The sequence below is a fragment of the Bos mutus genome, chromosome 3 (assembly GCF_027580195.1).
Source record: "Bos mutus isolate GX-2022 chromosome 3, NWIPB_WYAK_1.1, whole genome shotgun sequence".
Classification (NCBI taxonomy): domain Eukaryota; kingdom Metazoa; phylum Chordata; class Mammalia; order Artiodactyla; family Bovidae; genus Bos; species Bos mutus.
Genome location: NC_091619.1, coordinates 13,648,745 through 13,662,778, shown reverse-complemented (window position 1 = coordinate 13,662,778; position 14,034 = coordinate 13,648,745). Strand labels below are relative to the sequence as shown.

The window sequence follows — 14,034 nt, the reverse complement described above, 5'->3', positions numbered from 1 at the left end:
CTTTGGGGACCCTTTTCCCCATACAAAATATTAAAAATTATATATGCATGCACGTTCAGTCAATTCTTTGTGACCCTATGGACTATAGCCTGCCAGGCTCCTCTACCCATAGGATTCTCCAGGCAAGAATACTGGAGTGGGTTGCCATTTCCTACTCCAGGAGATCTTCCACATCCAGGATTTGAACCCATGTGTCCTGTGGATCCTGCATTGCAGGCAGATTCTTTACCACTGAGCCACCTGGGAAATTTCCGAATTATATATGCATTGGCATAAAGATGAAGATATTAACATCATATTTTAAATGCTTTCTTTGACCTAACTAAACATTTGTCTTTTTTCTTAATAAAAAAAATTAAACCATTTTTCAGATTTAGGGTGGGCCCCTAAAAGTATTGTGGACCCTCACCACTGTGCTGAATGGGTAAATCAGCCTTGAGTGCTCAATCTTTGTTCCCAAATTTCCCAAGGAGATCATCCCCTCCTCCCCTCTTGGGGAGGACTGAGGGGGTGAAGGCCCTAGGTGTTGTTCCAGATGGAGATAAGAATCCAGGAACAGGAGGCCCCCAGATCCCCAGGAAAGTAAAGTGTTAAAGAGAAGAAAGGTGTGATGTAGCCTAGGCTGTAAGTGTCACCAAGGTGAATAAGACACTCTCTCTGCCTTCAAGAACTAATTACAACACAAAGCACAGAGAAATAAGCACACAACTGGAGAACAAGTCACGTGCTGAGGGAATTTCCAGACACAAATGCTTGAGGTGGTGATGTTTGAGCTTGGCCTTGAAGGATAAAAGACTTTTGCTAGACAAGGTAGTATGGGGTGAGGTGAAAAGGCCATTCCAGACTGTGAGACTAGCCAAAGATCCAGATTCACTAGAACACAGTGATGTGCTGGGAATTGAATTCAAAAAAGCATCCACTTACCATACTCTTCTGGCTCCCATGGACTGTCTGTTTGATGTATTATTTTATTCTAACAATGGATGGGAGGGAGGAAACATTTATTCAGTGCCTACCACGTTCCCAGTGCTTTATAGGCATCACTTCATTTAATCTTTACCCCAGGGGTTTGAGGTGGATTCTGTTATCCCCACCTTTTCAGACAAGGAAGTTGAGACCCTCAAAGTATAAATGAGTTTAACCAGGGCCCCAGAGCCTTGTTGACATTAACAGAGGTCAGAAGCCAGGGCTCTTGATTGCCAACCCAGAGTTCTGTTCCCTGCTCCTTGGAAACTTCAAAAGGGGTTTTCTGAGAGCTATACAAAGAGGAGTTCTTGAAGTTCTAGCCTAGGTGGAATGTTGTCTCAGAGCTTCATTTCTGGTGTTCCATCATGCATGCTTTCAGACTCATGGGATGTTTTTCCTCACACTGATCATCCACCTGTTGAGGGCCCCTCCTTCATCCCATGCAAGATAACAGATTCCTGCCGTTCCAGGGTCTCTACTTATGATTCCCCAGGAGGGGCTGGTTCTAGGTACCCAACCACAGGTGTCCACGTGTCCCTGTCCCAAGACCACGTTAGACTCATGGGAGCTAACATATAGTGGTCAAGTAGCTAATATTTAGGAGGCACCTGCTCTGTGCCAGGCACTGTGCTTAACACATTCTTGACTCATCGTTTAATCCTCTCAACATTCCTCTGACATAGGCATTATTAGAATTTTACAGATAAGGACACTGAGACTCAGAGAGACCATGTAACTTTTCCAAGGTGACACAACTTGGTGTTGACACAACTTTTCCAGGTGACACAGTCCTGCTGGAGTCAGGATTTAATTCCTGCAGCCTGACTTCAAACTCTCACCCTGAACCACAATGGGGTCCAGCCTCTTGTGATACTTAGAGCTTCACATTAAGTCTTTAATGTTTGTGAGAAATTGGCCTCTCTGCTTTTCTTCAATTAATTTCAGTTTCTCAAAGTTCTTCAGTATTTTGAATCTTTTCTTTCTTACCTTTCAAGTTATCCTTTATAGGCATGCCTTTTATTTTCTTAGAATTTTGTCATTTGAAAAATTTCTCATTCAGAAATTATTTTCTTATATCTGTATTTTATCCATTCCTTTGGTTATTTGATTTTTTTCTTTTTCTTTTTTGCTTCTTGACTTTTTCATCTTCTACTTGCAATGGCCAGAGGGTAAGGATGGAAACTTGAATGTGGAATTCTTGGGCCTGAAGTCACCTCAGGAGTCTTCTCTTTTCCCTCTGTCAGGGCTGTGCCATGAGGAAGCATCTGTAGATTTTATCTCTTAGCATCCATCCCTCTTCGTCATCACACCAAAATTCTGCTTTGGGGGCCCTGCCCTTCCCTGTTGATATTTGAGGAAGTATAGCAAAGGGGTGCTACACTGCCTCAGCATGAAACCCTGCTCTGCCACCAGACCATCTGTGCAAACTGGGATGGCTAATTCAAACCCTGTGGCAAAGTTTCTTCATTAGAATAGTACCTGCCTCATAGGGTTACTGTGAGAAGAAAATATGCGTAAATATAGTGCTTAGAGCAGTGCCAAGTGGAAAATCAACACACCATAAACATTAGTGATTTATATCATTAATCTTTTCTAAAGCTTGGCTGAACGAGCGCTCTTTCCCTAGAATTTGAATCTTGAGCAGAATGAGAAAAAGACAGAAAGCATTAAAGCTGATTTACTCAGATAATTGTGCCCCCAAAGAAGCGGTTAATCAGCTCCTGCTCCCTGGATCCTAGGGCAGTCCTTGTCTGGTCCTTCTTGAATCTGGAGCTGCAGAATATTCTTTTATTCTACATTCCTCTCCCAACACTCTGTCAACAAATGTGCCCCGCCCCCACCTCATTTTGTTCTTCCTCTTCCTCTTTCCTCTCCTTCTCCTTTTTCTTCTCCTCTGGCTAAAAGTAGGAAGTGTTAGTTTCTGATACTTCTTGACAAGAAACTTTACTGAACCAGCATCCCTTGAAAATGGCCCTTTAGCCTTGGCTTAAATCCTTCCATAAAACACCTCTCTCTTTAAATTGGTAAACTCTAAAAGTACTTCCTCATAGCAAAAAAAAGTGTGTTAGGTGCTCAGTCATGTCTGACTCTTTGCAACCCCATGGACCACCAGGCTCCTCTGTCTATGGGATTCTCCAGGCAAGAATACTGAAGCGGGTTGCCATGCCCTCCTCCAGGGGATCTTCCCAACCCAGGGATTGAGCCTGGGTCTCCTGCACTGTAGGCAGATTCTTTATTGTCTGAGCCACCGTGAGAGAAAACCTTTCTAGGACCCTGGGGCCAGAATGTTTGGAGCCTGGCTCAGTCATTTGCTTGCTGTGTAGCTTGGTCAGGCTGCTTAACCTCTATGCCTAAGTTTCCTCATCTTTAAAACAGAGGTTGGTAATATTTAACAGTAACCCCTTCATGGTATAGTTGTGAAGATTATGTGTCGGAAACACTTAGATGCCTAGTAAGAGTGAGTTGTTGGCCCCCTTCCTCCCCCTCCTTCCCCCCTCAGGTTCTAGCTGCAACCTCTATAGCTGCCCAGAATGAGCTAAATCCTCCTCTTCATGTCAACCTTTCAAATAATGATGCTCTCCTCCTTTCATTCTTTCCCCCAGGCTCAGCCCTGCTTCCTCTGTAAGCTATTGTTTGTGGGCCAGACTGACCAAACTGGAAACAGCCAGTCTTTAACTGGCCTGCCTCATTGCTTTATCAAAAATAAAGCACAAACATCTTATAAGGCTTTATGTTAAAATTTGCCCACATCCTCGGGAAGGACCTGTGCCACAACTTCTGGACCCCAGCGCCTCTGAGCCAGACTCCATCACCTGGGCTGAGAGTGGAGACTGGGGTCAGGAGGAGGAGGATGCACGAAGGCCCTGGGCACAATAGCTGTTGGGAAAACTCTCCTCTCCCGGCCGGGGTCCACCCTGGTTTGTGCAGAAGCAGATATACTTCTTGCATTTTGCCTGCTCTGCCTGCTTGGCTCTAGAATCATGGACACAGCCCTGTACTAGGCTGTTTCTGGTTGTTGACATGCCACCAACAAGCCTGCATGGTTTTCTCTTTTAGGAAGAGCTTTCCCCACAGCGTGGAGAGCAAGAGTCTGATTGATAATAACATCAGTTGCGTGGCACTTCGCAATTTGGAACACATTAGTTTGGTACAGTATTGCGACGAATTTGTCAGAGCCAGAATAGCTTTTTCACACACACACAAAAACATACCCCACCCCCACCCGCAACTTTTTTTTTTTCGCCATGTAGACATTGGGGCTTGGTGAGGTTAAGGGACTTGCCCAAGTCATACAGCCACCTGGTGACAGAGCTTACATTTGAGTTGAGTTTCAACTTCTTTGTGACATGCCTTGTTTGGAAGGCTTTGGGGCTACTGTTGGATTGCTATCCCTGTGATGGCATCACTCTGCCCCTGAGGCTGCAGGACCTCCTGTAGCCTTTTTCCCAACGGTCAGCAGAGACACAAGAAACAGGTGGCCTGAGAGCTCTTGTACCTACAGACCTTTGAATGTAGAGACAACAGCTTGTGATCTGACAGACCCATTATGTTCGGTCAGTCTGCAGGTGTGTCCGGGAGAGAATAAGAACAGGAATAGACCGGTGGATTGGTATTATTCATGTTAAGGGGAAAGTCATGTTCCATTGTCTCTTCATCCTTCCGCTTAAGAAGGGAGCCTTCCAACCGAGGGACTGTGTTCTTTGAGATCTGTACAGAGATTTTAAGGAAAATAAGTGCTGGCCCCTACTTGGATTTTCTTGGATTCAGGGCTCCCAGGACAAACAGTTTTCTATGGTGGAAAGTAGATGGGGTGTCTTGCCTGGCTCTGTCATCCCTCACCCTCCAACCCTGGCCTGGCAGTAGGACTGAAGTCACCCAGCCCTGAGCTCTACCTGGTGGCCAAAGCAGAAGTGATTTTACACTGGGTGTGAAAGGTGGGATAAGGTAACTAGGCAATCATCCTGCAGATCCCTGAAAACTGAAGGAGTCCTGACTCATCTCCTTCCTTGGCTCCCTGCTGTTGCAGAACAAACTGATGTGGTTTGCAAAGCTCTTAACAATCTGGCCCCACACTTTGGCTCTGCAAGCCAAGCTCCCATGAACCTTTCAGTCCAGCTGTTGTAGAATTATTTTTTGGTCTTCAAAAATGCCAGTTTTCTTTCTCACCTCAGGTCTTGGCTCATGTTGCCTGGGGTGGACTGCTCCCGTTCCTCTGTCTGGAGAACTTCTGCTCACTCTTCAAGACATCATCACGTCACCTCCTTTGGGGAGCTTCCCTGGCACTTTTACTACTTGCTCCTTTTTCGGTTTCTACAGTCTTCTGATCTTAGCTCTGCTGCAGCCCTTCTCACATTTATTTTGCTTGTGATTTATTTTGTCATGTAATTTATTTTATGGTGAGTGAACAGACACTGAGATCAGATTGCCTGGATTCAAATCCTAGCTCAACCACAGAAATGTTGGATGACCTTGAACAAAGTCTCTGTCCTTGCTTTCCTCCTCTGTAAAATGGGAATATAACACCACAGTTACTATGAAGATTAAATGAGCTGTATATTAAAGGTTTAGGTCACTGTCTGGCACTTTTAGTGTTAGTTGGTATCATTATCAGTAGCTGTTTGAAGTCGCCTGTCAAGGTTCCATCCTTTTCAACCTGTGCTTCAACCATCATGATGTGGCCTCTTGCAGGCCCATCAATAAGTCAATGAGCCAGACCTGGAAGTGAGTGAGACGCTCTGTTTGCACCCTTGTGTGGAGGTGAATAGATGCTGACATGCATGGTTCCTGATTTCTATTCTATGTTCTTCTAGACCAGAGCTCCAACTGGATCCCTTCTGTGGTCCTTTCCAGCTCCTTCCAGCATGCTTTGCCCAGCCCCCTCAATCCAGATGGACTCCTTGGGTATCAAAATGTCCTTGTAGACTCAGCAATCTAAACCAAGATAGCATTTCTCCTCCAACTAGTTCTCCATGCCTGTGGGTCTCCCTTCTGGTAACATCACCCAGTTGATTCTCAGAAGAGTCTGGGAGCACCTGGAGCTTTATTATACCACTAAGTTCTGGTCTACATGCTATGTTTGAGTCATTCAAATATCTAGTTCTCAGCACAGTACCAAACTTTGTGCATTTTAAAAACTAGACAAATGGATGATGGAACGAATGAATAAATAAATGGATCAGTGATAGAGCCATCCATTAGCATTAACGCTTCCTATGCTTTCCCACAGTGTAGTGGTGTACGAGGTTGACTGTACCTGGATTTTCTGTAACTAACAGCTGAAAGCATCCTAATTAGAGTACACTTCCAAGCATATGCTCATTTCTATTGTCCTTATCTGGAATTCTCAACACAGTGCCACTATCTGGAATAAAACAGGTCTAAGAACATATTTTGGGCTCCCAGACTGCTGGGAGGGGAACACCTCCAAAAGCAGAACAGTTGGGCATCCAAGACAAACTTCAACTTCTTCCAAGCTTTGGCTTGGTTTGGAGAGAACCAATCACTTAGAATCATAGTGATGGTGAATTTTAGAGCTGGAAGGAATGGTGAATGCAATTCAACCCAATTCCTTCCTTTAACCAAGATGGAAAAGTGAGGGCCAAAGAGAATGAGTGACTTCTCAAGGCCACTCTGCTCTCTAAGTGTCAGTTAGGACCCGAACTCAGGTCTCTCGAGTCCATGATTAGCGCGTTTCTCCCCAGCCTCTCGCGGTCCCATCAGCCCTTGCCTTTTCCCGTGTCTTCACCGTCACAGGCAGAGCTGATACCTCAATCCCTAGGCTGTGTGGGAGCTCACAGAAACATGGGTAGGGCTGGTGGTTTTGAGGGCAGCGGACCTGATGGCAGTGGCAAGAGCTGTTTGTTTTCACTGTTCAGGATTTAAACATCTACTTCTGTTTACCCACAGAAGTAATCTCTCAAGACTTTTGAAGGATTTTCTCAGGATCGGTCAAGGTCACCCTTATCTTCCCCAGTGTTTCACCACTCACTCAGACACTTCCTTTTGTGTGTTATGTATGTGGTGGGGAAGGGGTTGTTGAATAGGGGAGGCTAGTAATTTTTGTTTTGTTTTGAATTGTTTTGTTCAGAAATTCTGCTTTTTCCCACGAGTTGTTTGTGAGGCTTTGAAATGAGGGCTAGGAATCACATGGAGTAATTTATTTGGGGCAGACAGCGGAATGTGTCAGCGGCACCAGATTACCTTGTCTTAGAAATTAAAAGGGCGCCACTTACCTTCAACATGGTGATATTTATATTAACAAAAAGGTTGAAATGCCCAATAATATCATTAAAGGAACATTGTTAAATCTACAGAGTAAGAAATTATGCAACCTAAGGACTTAGCAATAGTTGAAGGGGACATATCTGCTGGAATCAGTCTGGAAGGTCCTGCACAGATGCTCAGCTTTGGGAATTCTAGTGCAGTGCTAACATCCTCACAGAGAGAAAGGCACAAACACATTAAATTACCTTTGGGTGTCATTTCCATTCACTACACTCTAGATAATCATTAAAAAGGTGAAGAAGATGTATACTAGTGACATAGAAAATGTCCCTGACATACTGTTAAGTATAAAAAAACAGACTAGAAAGCAGTGTTTGTAATACAATTCTAATTTTGTAAAAAAAAAAAAAATAATAAGGATAAGAATATGGTGGCTAAAAAAGAGATACCAATATTTTAACAGTGGTTACAGGTGATTTTAAGTCCTGTTGATACTTTTTCTGTATCATTAAATTTTTACAATAATACACTATTGTTGTTGTTGTTCAGTTGCTAAGTCGTGTCCAACTCTTTTGCAACCCTCCAGGCTCCTCTCTCCATGGGATTTTCCAGGCAAGAGTACTGGAGTGGGTTACCATTTCCTTCTCCAGGGGGTCTTCCCAAACTAGTGATCGAACCCACATCTTCTTCATTGGCAGGTGGGTTCTTTACTACTGAGCTACTTGGGAAGCCCAATACACTATTACTTTTCATAATTAGGAAAATACTATAAAGGTTTGAAAAAATAAAGCTTTCTGTTTGTAGCTGAGCTCAGGGATTGGTTTATGAAAGGAGGAGGAGGTCGGTCCTTGCCTTAAGAAAGTTAGGTGATCAATAAAATGCTATTACCCTTTCCTGTAAACAAAGGTCTGTCTAGTCAAGGCTATGATTTTTCCAGTGGTCATGTATGGATGTGAGAGTTGGACTGTGAAGAAAGCTGAGCGCTTTTGAACTGTGGTGTTGGAGAAGACTCTTGAGAGTCCTTTGGACTGCAAGGAGATCCAACCAGTCCATTCTAAAGGAGATCAGCCCTGGGTGTTCCTTGGAAGGAATGATGCTGAAGCTGAAACTCCAGTACTTTGGCCACCTCATGAGAAGAGTTAACTCATTGGAAAAGACTCTGATGCTGGGAGGGATTGGGGGCAGGAGGAGAAGGGGACGACAGAAGATGAGATGGCTGGATGGCATCACTGACTCGATGGACGTGAGTTTGAGTGAACTCTGGGAGTTGGTGACGGACAGGGAGGCCTGGCGTGCTGCGATTCATGGGGTCGCAAAGAGTCGGACACGACTGAGCGACTGAACTGAACTGACTGATGAAGAGAGGGAGGTAGGAGGAGTGTATCCTTGATGTAGGTATAGGGTAGAGATTCTTGAGTCTGAAATTCTAAAGTGTGAGATGTACTCCTGGTGTCTCCAGTCAGAGTTTGGCATCATTATTTCCCATCCAGAGACCATCTTAACTAGGTATTCTCAGCTCTGTAGTTAAACATTAGTCCTTAAATAAACATTTTGGGCCTAGTTTGGGAAGCTAACTACCCTTTACAACATTATTTCTGTGGGAAAATATGCTCCAAATTCCATACCATCAATTCACATTGGAACTTTTAAGATGCAACCATTTTCAGTTTGGAGCCATTTTTGTCCCTTTTCCCTTAAATCACTAATTATTTCAACAATCTCTATTAGTTTGTTAAAGATTACAAACTTATAAACAAATCATCTGGCTTATGCTTCATTTTTTAGAGTCCAGCACACAGTCAAAGGGTTTTCAAGACTGAAAGGGATCTTAGAGATCAGCACCAACAACTAATTTTTCAATGAATATTACTTCTCATGGGTCAAGCTGGCTAGAGCTGTCTAGGGATCAAGCAGTTGTCTGTCTTCCCCAGAATTTCTCTTATTTTTGCCATGATAATTAATTTCATGCACCAGCTTGACTGGGCTAGGATGCCCAGATCACTGGTAAAACATTATTTCTGGATATGTCTAGGAGCATGTTTCCAGAAGAGATTAACAGTTGATTCTGGGCTGGCACTATCCAGTCTGCTGAAAGCCTGAATAGAACAAAAAGGCAGAGGAAGGCTGAATTTTCTTCTTGAGCTGGGATGTCCATCTTCTTCTGCCTTTGGACATTGGGTCTTGGGCCTTCAGCTTCTGGGACTTATGCTAGTACACTATCCCCACTCCCTACCCCAACTTCAGCTTTACTATGAGAGTCACAGCATCAGCTCCCTTGCATCTCAGGCCTCTGGACTCAGACTGAACTATACCACTGGCCTTCCTGGTTGCCCTGCTTGCAGATAGCACGTTGCAGCATATCTTAGCCTTCATAATTTTATGAGCCAATTCTTATAATAGATCTTTCCTTATATGTCCTTCTATCTCTATATATCCTATCGGTTCTGTTTCTCTGCAGAACCCTGACTAGTATACTTACGTACTTTTCCTTAATTGTTTAGAGAAGCTTAAGGAACATATAATTCTTTTATTCATTTTCCCAACACATTTACAAATTCATTGAGGTAAGAGTTGGACTTTGTAATCCTGAAGCTCCTCTAGCATTTGGGACAGTTTCATGACCATCCAGAAGGTGCTTAATAAACACTTGGAAACCTTAGGAGGCAGTGGAAAGAGTGCTAGATGAGGTGTGATGAAAGTTGGATGCTGGTCTTGGCTAGCTGTGCAAGTTTGAAGTTATAAAAAGGAAGCAGTGGTCAAGCTGATCTCATAGGGCCTTTCTAGACCTTTAGCAGAGAAACTCACCTCATGTCAATGGGACAGATTTCGTCCTGTTTGCTAACATACTTCTAGGTCAGAGGAAAGGGAGAACATGTTGACCTCTGTTAGATTTGTCAGTCATTTCAATTACTTTGAAGGTTAGTGGCAAATAACCTTTCTTGACCTTATAGACCTAGAGCAATGATCTTTGCCCTTTTCTGAGGCAAGGGTGTTTTGTGAATCAGATCAAGAACATGGTCCCTCTTCCCCTAAAGCTTTGTGTATGAATATAGGAGTTTCTCAGCCCCATGAAGCCCACCATAAGTCTTCTAGAGGTCCATGAGTGTAATATTCAATTAAAACCCTCTGGCTAAACTCTAAATGGCTGGCTTCTGCTGCTGACCTTGGACAAGCCGCTTCCCCACTGGGGGCCTCAGTATGCGAATCTGGTTCAGTCACTCTTTAAGTTCTCTCCCAGCTCCAGTGAGTCCTTGATACCTGTGGGACACTCTCTAAGAAGTCATGATCCTGGATCCTAACTCTGGTCCATTCCTGCTACTGAGGATACTCCTGTCCAGGGAGGAATTTCTAGAGCATCCTGACTGAGAAGCCATTGGCTCCCCAGAGGCCTCCAGGGGGAGGGCAGGAACAGGGCTTTCTTTTTGGCTTTCTGCTCTTGGAAGAAACTTACTAAGAGCCATGTCAGAGGGCAGATGCCCACTGACACATGCGTATCCAAATGAAACCCACACCCAGAGGACCAGAAAAGGCAAGCCAGCATCAGGGATTCAGCCGTGCCCTGAACAATAAAAAATCTCCACTTTCAGGCGTTCTCCCACTTCCATGACTCACCTCCTCTCGTTCCAGAAAGTCATGCCCAGGAATTAATTTATGGGTCCTGTTCAGAGGTCTTTAGGTAAACAGCTCTATACCAATCCTTTCAGCTTCCCAGACAGCTTGATTTCTGGCCCCAGGGAGGAAGCTAATGACTTGTAGTTACTTTGCTATTGTTTTTCCGAAAACAATTTGACTTCCTTTCTGATAGGCTCAGAATTTCTACTTTACAAATGAAGTCGCTACAGCCCAGGAAGGGCTGAGCTCACCAGGTCGCTTGCACAATGCTCCTTGCTCAGTAGCAAGATCTCCTTTGGGTGAAAAGTCCCAGAGGCTCCAGAAAGAAGGGTGGGCAGGCAATTCTGGGGATGTAAGATCTGTCTGGGGAGGGAAGGCACCTTGGTGCCTCTGACTCTCTTCTGAGATCTCACCTCCATCCCAGAGCTTGCAAGAGTAACAAAGGTGTATTGATGTTCAAAGAATAAACTTGTGAAGATGGTGTTATTATGACCATTTTATAGACCAGGACGTTGAGACTCAGTAGTTTGCCCATCCCCTCTGTCCATGGGATTCTCCAGGCAAGAATATTGGGGTGGGTTGACATTCCCATCTCCAGGGGATCTTCCTGACCCAGGGATTGAACCCAGGTCTCTCACACTGGGTGAAGATTCTTTACCATCTGAGCCACCAGGGAAGCCCAGTTGTCCTACATATGTCCACTTTAGCACTAATTACACTGCATTCAGCTTACTGGTACACAGGGCTCTCTCCAGTCATGGGGAGCATCAGGGCAGAATTTATCTCTCATATATCTTTGTATGCCCTGTCCTCACACATAGTAGGTCCTCAATATACCTTCACTGAATTAAAGATAAGTGAATAAATGACTCTACAGAACAGTGATGTTCCTCAGACTCTGGGAGGAGGATGCCGTGAGGCAAGTACAGGTCTGCTGGAAAAGTACACGTCATGTGTTCCCGAGTACAAAGGGACAGTTTTAAGTGAATGGTAACTTTGGATGTGTGCAATGCATATCTGCGTGGCCGTATCTGGTGGCCTTGCTTACAGGAGGCAATAATGGTGGCCATAATAGTTATAGCTACTATAATGGTGATAACACCATGTTCCATTGTTAATTTTTTTCTCTTTCCATAGTATTCTCCCATCTATAATTTAATTTTGATCTTCAGAACAGATCTCTATGTATTTTACACATGAGAGAGAATATTTATTTAACACTCACTATAAGCCAAACATGATATACATCTCATTCAATCTTCATAAATAATCTACAGGTTTGATAGGTACTATCATTGTCTTTATTTTAAAAGTGGACCAGATGTGGCTGTCAGGGAGAAAAAAATTGTCCTCTGTCCTTTTGGTTCAGTACTTGGGCTGGGGGAGTCCGGGTGGGTAGAGTGGACCATGAATTGAACTCATGAAAGAGATTAATAGCACAAAAAGAGATTTTTTTCCCCAAATGCATAGGGGAGCTAACAAAAGTAGTTAGCTCACTAAATGGTTAAAGTTAGAGGCTTATATATTTAATTTAGAGAGGAGATGGGGTGGGGTGGTGGCGGGGAGGAGGGTAGAAAAGACTTCTATGGGAGGAATAAATAGGTTTCCTTAGAAAAGACAAACAGGTATTTAGGAGAACAAATGGGAGACAAGAAAGTTGTGATAATGTTTGTTTATGCAAGTAGAGTGATCGTTCTGTCTTCTCCATGGCCATGAAATTTCCCTGGAGAGGGGATTTATAGTAGTCTCATTTCCCAGAAGCTGCTGCTTCTAGTCAGATAAGGGAAACTCCGAGAAGCCTTCTTTCTGCCTGCTGCTGCTGCTAAGTCACTTCAGTCGTGTCCGACTCTGTGCGACCCCATAGACAGCAGCCCACCAGGCTCCCCAGTCCCTGGGATTCTCCAGGCAAGAACACTGGAGTGGGTTGCCATTTCCTTCTCCAAGGCATGAAAGTGAAAAGGGAAAGTGAAGTCGCTCAGTCTTGTCCGACTCTTAGTGACCCCATGGACCGCAGCCTACCTGACTCCTCCATCCATGGGATTCTCCAGGCAAGAGTACTGGAATGGGGTGCCACTGCCTTCTCCGTCTTTCTGCCTAGTGAATCTCAAATGTCTTCAACTTACTCTTCATACCAACTCTGATGTTCCAAATGGGTCCCCACATGGCAAAAGAGGACCCACGGCTGCTGAATGGAGTCAAGATCTGGACCCAAGCACTCTAACCACAAGTTTATTTGCTCTGAGTCCTGTGTTTTCTACCTTGAATATTAAGCTATCTGAACATGAGATTAACCTTTGGGGATGGGGGGCCGGGGGGTGGGAGAGAAAGAAAATTAAAACAGAAAACAGGGAAGAGTCTTAGTCTTCTAAATGCCTCTGCTGCTGCTAAGTCGCTTCAGTCGTGTCCGACTCTGTGCAACCCCATAGACAGCAGCCCACCAGGCTCCCCCGTCCCTGGGATTCTCAAGCAAGAACACTGGAGTGGGTTGCCATTTCCTTCTCCAATACATGAAAGTGAAAAGTGAAAGTGAGGTCATTCAATCATGTCTGACTCCTAGCAACCCCATGGACTGCAGCCTACCAGGCTCCTCCACCCATGGGATTTTCTAGGCATGAGTACTGGAGTGGGTTGCCATTGCCCTCTCCATCTAAATGCCTCTAATCTTGCATAATAACTTGACTCCAGGAGAACACTAATTTGGGAGGAGATATAACACTTTTGCTCATGAGTTTGCTTTTTATTATTATTGGCTGGATTATTAAGACAGGCCTGGGGTGTTATAGCTATTTCACATGCAAGGAAATGACTCTCCTTTGAGTGATGTGTCTGCAGGCACTTGCATTAATGGCATATTTGACGGAAAGTTTCTTGACCTTGTATTTTAAGATGCTTGCCAATAGATCACCTAGATACCATGGACTTGACTGAAAACATCTTTCAGAATAAAGGAGAAGCAAGCCCTTTTTAGTCCTTGTGAGGTGGGTAGGTGTGGATAGACCAAGAATGCATAATTTATTATAAGAGAGAGGTGTGCTCCGGATATGCACTGCACACTCTAGACACTGCTGATGATTCAACCAAAATAAAATTCCCAGCCTTCTTGCTTTCAAGGACTTCCATTCAGATCTAGAGGACAAAGCCCATTCTAACGTTTCCCAGAAGAAGGTCCCAATCTTTGTGGATGCAATGCGTGGACCTGGGACTCACAGAAGCCCAGTGATGCTGCATCCA

At 44.3% G+C, this 14,034-nt stretch overlaps 1 long non-coding RNA gene across 1 annotated transcript in view; it reads left to right on the top strand.

Annotated features, from left to right (window-relative positions):
• Window positions 1–14,034, top strand: part of LOC138985672 (uncharacterized) — a 95,235-nt gene that overhangs the window by 80,344 nt on the left and 857 nt on the right. The gene's annotated exons all lie outside the window — the stretch shown is intronic.